Below are 6,000 nucleotides of genomic sequence, written 5' to 3'. Positions count from 1 at the left end.
ACGATGTATTCCAACCATCATGAGGCTATCTAAATGAGCATTTGTCATAACAGAACGCAAATTATTTTTAATTAGTCTCATTGAATTATTATTATTATTATTATTATTATTATTATTATTATTGTTATTGTGGTTGTTGTTGTGATGAAAAGTTAACACAAACGATATGGTGGCTAAACGAATATTACACGTAAATATTTTTTTTTATCTGTTTGTTCCCCGACAAAATTTATCGTCTTCCCCGACCCGACGGGGGGGGGGGGCTATGGCCCCCAGCCCCCCTCTGGCGCCACCCCTGTTGTGCCATGAAACTCAATATCAATGACGTTTTGCCTAACCTGACGTGTTATCGTATGTATGTACTCCAGTGAAAAAAATAATCTCCCCAGTGATTCCCGAATTAGTACGAGATTCCCGAATAATTGCGAGATTCCCACACAGAGTTGATCTCGCGGTAACACGGTAACAGTTAAGCTTGGTTTCTATTGCGTCTGGGGGAAGCTATACCACGCAGCGTTCTAAGCTTGTGTCACTTGCCACTTATAGGATGAGAATGATGCTCTATAAACTAAGTCTCTATATATGAGGAGTGGAGTTGATTTTAGTCGTGAGAAAAAGTCCTGCTTTGACAGGAATTGAACCCAGACCCTGGGATCAGAAAGCAAGCATCTTAACCACTGAGCTATTCAACTCTCCTCTGGCGTTTATTAAAGGAATATTTACCAAGGCTTTTCGATAAGAGTTTATGATATTATGTACAAATAAACAAGTTTGAGGAGTTTAAGCACTGTCGAAATTTATTCGAGCGGAGGCTTATTATTGTGTGAAAAACTGCCACCTAGCGGTCTGTTTTGATGTTATAGCCACTACAGCAGCTTTGTTTTTATGACTAATTCAGTCTATATAGGCCTACAAGTATCGCCTTCAAGATATATAGCTTGCTGAAAATAATGCACAGACCATTACTGTATCATCATCGTTGTCGTTTTGGTGATCATTATCAACATCACCAACGCCATCATTGCCAACAACCAAAATATGCTATCATTCTAGCCATATATCAGTGTGTCATCACTGTTAGCTATGTTTATCAGCCATGGGCTTCTATCGAGAACTTTCGTTGAAAGTATAGCCCCATTTTGTTTACCTTGATTAGATTCAAGTCTGAATCATGTCCTGTGGTAACATTTGGAGATGATTTTGCAATGATTGGTTTTATTAAGAAAGATGATTACACTCATTATTCAAAAGAAATTAATAGCTTTGTAAACAACGTAATTATCCATGATATTTTTTTACAATTGAGCATTCATTATAATGAAGACGAATGAACGTAATATAGAATATTGCTTCAAACAACTGAATAAGTTTAAGTCGAACAATAATGATTACGTTTCATAAGTCTATAGTTGATGGTCTATATCGAGTACCGGTACCAGACTTTTTGGAATTGTGTTAGATAACGAAAAGCATCCATTACATTCTGAATTGGTTAGTTTCAGAAGCACTCGAAGTGAAAGATCGATATATAAAATAGATGGAAGTAGAAAGAGTGCCTACAGTGATCACTCCAACAGAGTGTAATAGGAAGGCCTATAGTAAAGTAACACGTAGTCAAATTTTAGTCTATTCCATTAATCTTTCATTAGTGTAAAAATTAAGCTTTCACTCGTAAAAAAGAAACGAGGCGAGCTCTGTAGGCACATTTTAATATAGATTTTCATTTTGCTGAGTTAGTATCAACATTGTTGTCAGTATTTGTGTTAATGGGAATGGTATATTAGCATGTGTATAGCTACTTATATACAGTAATTTATTAAAATAAATTTATTTATTAATGAAAAGGTACAATTTCAGTGAATAATGTGAAGATTATTACCATTAAGACAAAGCTTTTGCGTACAAAGTGCACTTCTTCATTTTTCAGGTACTTATATATTTCAGAGGCATTTTGATTCATTGTTGCAAGCTTCAAGTTATCTACGGTTATTCATACACAGTAATAGCGTTGTTATTATTTATCATTACTATTGTTATTGCTACTATCACTATTGCTTGTATTGTTATAATTATCATTAGTATAAGCAGGGAGTTGTTATAACTCCCTGGTATAAGAATAGTATTGTTTTGTTATTATAGTCTATTAACGTTAGTCACTCGCTCAGTTGTTATCTTATTCCTCCGGCAAAGTACAATATTAGCCGAATTTTAAAAGTAAATTGCGAGACCGTGAATGATGCTGGCAAGAATATAAATGCCATGGGACCGGCTGAGTGTTTATAAACATCTCACAGCCTTTGGGAATTCTAGAGATTCTCCACGCTTGAGTTAGTTAGTGGGGACTATGAGTTCATACCCTGCTCAGCCCCACCATGGACAAATAGAGACACATGTAGGTATATTGTGAAATAATTAATTGTTGAAAATTTAATTTTTATCAGTTAGTGCCATAAATATATGGATTGAGTTGCTAATTCCGCCATGAATAATTAGAGATCAAACATGAATGCATTAACATACAATAAATAACAGTGTCCGGGGTTTTGGTCTAGCTACACGCATTATATATTTACACAACGTGCAAGAATAGGTCCATGGTGCAAGGTATTGTGAAATATAAACAATATGCAGTTAAATAAAATATGTGTTATGTATTCACAGGATGCAATATGCTATGCATTATGAAATAGGCCTACAAATATGAATACCGTAGTAAACATAGTGCTGATACAATTTTATTTACACTTTTACCGGTATATTCCAAATTTAAATTCGGTCTGAAGGATTAATAAATTATTTATCACTCCCTTTAGATGAGTTTGTAGGCCTACTATTGAGTTGCTTATTCCTCCATGAATAAATGGAGAGCAAAGAACATGAATACATTATAATACAATGAATAGCAGTGTCCGGGGTTTTGGTCTAGCTGCACGCATTATATATGTACACAACGTGCAAGGTATTGTGAAATATAAACAATATGCAGTTAATTTATGTATTTACAGGATGCAATATGCTATAGCCATTGCCTACCTAGTGGAAGTTTTACTGACAACTCACGGTAATTAATCGTTGTAGAAGAAATTATACCGCGATTGAAAATTGACTGTTCTATACTTCAAAAGTAAAGCGTATTTTGCTTTAATATGATGAGCTATTTTCTTTATCTAAATCTTAATAGTCAACTAAATATACACGTCTGATTCGGAGGACATGGCATTGAACTCTAGGGAGAACCTAGGCCTACATAATAGGCCACCGCCTAGAAAATTGTGAGTAACCAGCTGCTGTGTGCGAGCATAAAAAATATAGGCACGGGCTAGACCTGATTTTATGTTTAGGTCAGCATGTAACATTGAATAATAATAATAATTACATCTAATTTTATAGCTCCATGACTACATACACTCGACCTACTGAAGATTGAACCAAGATGGGAGGCTTTTTTCCCAGAAGGTGTATAAGAGACAGATATATATATATATATTCATAATTATAATATATGCATTCATAATTCAGTACGGTAATCCTTATGTATCACTTTATTCCCTACTACTTCTTTGTGAAGCCCAATATTAAGTAATGTCATATACAAGTGATCTTATAGCATTCAAATAATAAATGATCTTTATAATCATCGAAAAGAGAGTAAATATGAACAAACACTTACATGATGATACTGCTACAATAAAAATATATACGAGAAATACAGAACGTTCCATCTTCAATTCCATTGACAGTTCAGGCATCCAACAAGCAGAGTGCGCGCTCCTACAAGATCATAATATTTTGACTACCCACTGATTTGAACACAACCAAACAGAACAATGGACATTGATACACATATTAGATTTCTTCTACAACCATGCTAAGTAAGTTCATTCAATGATTTGCAATGTTACATCGATTGTGACTTCTATTAAACTTCTGTCCACACTGTCCGTAAGGAAGCGAAGGTACGAATAATAACCCCATTAGTAAATTTTAACCAATGAACAATAGGCATGTGCGGTATAAGTATAAATGTGTGACGTTATCGATTTACGTAACTGGTGTCTGTTTCAATTTGGTACATGTTATACAGTAGTTGTGTATCAATAGAGAAGGCGAGTCGATGGAACAACAATTAACAGGAGCAAGCAGGTCATCACCTTCAAATAAATATTATACAACTGTAAACAACTCAAACAAGTTTCACAATCCTAAACATTTACGTTTAATTTGTTGTCATATGTAGCATTAGGTTATCTCAGTGAGGTTCTGCTGCATGCCACAGCACGAAACATTGACAGAACAATAATAATACTTTAATAATATCAATAAAAACAATAAATAACAATAACAGAAATAGGCCTAACAATAATAAATATGTCAGCATGTCTTTGTTTATGATGGGTGTCGAATATACTTTTCATTTCTGGGGCGGATGCAGGATTTGTTGGTAGGGGTTGCGTGGGATAATTTTGAAAATCTCAATCTCAGCTTAGCAAAAATAGGCCTATCGTAAGCCAAAAAAGTTTAGATGTCCCTAAGCAAATATCTTAAGCTGAATTATCAAACCATCTTAGCAAAATCTTAGCTTAAAAATCGTCTAAGATGGTTTATACGTACAATCGACTTTTTAATTTTAAGCAATTTTTAAGTTAAAGCAATATTGAAAATTTGAGTTAAGCAAAAAAATTGATTTAAGATGAATTTAAGCTGATTTCTAGTTTAATAAATCCGGCCCCGGACCTTAAGTTGCCCGGAAATTGCACTCTCTTACTTTTAAAATCTTACCGGTTACTATATTTTAACGATAAAAATAATATATCAACAATACAATACAATTATTTTTCTTAAGATAAGATAAACTTTGTCCATTATATATATGGAAATTTATGATCCATTTGGCGTAAAAATACAAAAACATCAATTAAATTACATCACGATTTAAATTGCACTACAAATATAAATCTCAAATTGTTATCAAAGGAATTAGGAAACACAAAGTAGCGTAATACAAAATCCTAATACAATTGCACCTCCCCCACCCCCTGCATCCGCCCCAGCTTTTAGAAAATATTTAAAATTAGTGTTTGAACTTTTAGGTTCATACTTGTACAGTAGTTAAAAATATAAAACAAATTATTTTGTTAATCGCATAAATTTCTGAGTAATAGACATCCAACGACGTTGATTAGATGAACATATTTACATAACTGGTTGTGAAATGAGGATTCTTTGTTCATTGTCCTTGTGAATATCGTGAAATGTACAATGTGCATTATTTTAAAATTACAGTGATCTAATGGGTGTACAAGAAATACTTCTATGTCAACTTAAGTGCATTCTGATTGTATGTTCTAAAACACAAGATTTAGCCCTATACACTTTAAAGATCACTGCTGTTGGAATCAGCTTCTGGTAAATAAATATTAACCAACACATCGTATCAGTATGTCTAACAGTGGTCCCCGTGCAGAAACTAGTATGGTCACATTGGGTCTGTTTTATTCTTGATGGCTTAATTAGCAGGCTGCACAGTAGTTTTAGTGAGTTTTCCGCCTGCTCAGTGTTTTATTGATCGAGTTTTTATTATTACATTACAACGTAAAATAAATGATGGTCACACACAATTAGGAAAAACTCAATTAGCACGCAAATGGATGTAGGTACTACACCAACAGTGAAAGTACAATAATGGGTAGTCATTTAATTTAGGTAGTAATTATTTGGAGGTAAACAAGCAGGCAACTAACTGCTTCAATCAATCGCGACCAACCAACCAGTGCCACAGCTTCAAACAACAACCTAGTGGTTTTAATCCTGTATAAATATGATTGAAATAAGAAATAAAATAAAAATAGCATGTAGGATTGTATGAAAGCCAAGCTCATATAATAGTGTGCTTAAAGACATTCTTCTTTGGTGGTATACATCCTGTGCAGTAGTGACAGATGCAAGGTATTTCAGTTGAGGGAGCAGATCCAAATATGAGGATGTGAAAATAATGAAATA

Source organism: Anneissia japonica, unplaced genomic scaffold (assembly GCF_011630105.1).
Source record: "Anneissia japonica isolate Jap-2015-1 unplaced genomic scaffold, ASM1163010v1 scaffold1005_len2656397_cov198, whole genome shotgun sequence".
NCBI lineage: Eukaryota > Metazoa > Echinodermata > Crinoidea > Comatulida > Comatulidae > Anneissia > Anneissia japonica.
The sequence above is the reverse complement of the archived record's forward strand: the minus strand, read 5'-3'. Positions refer to the sequence as shown.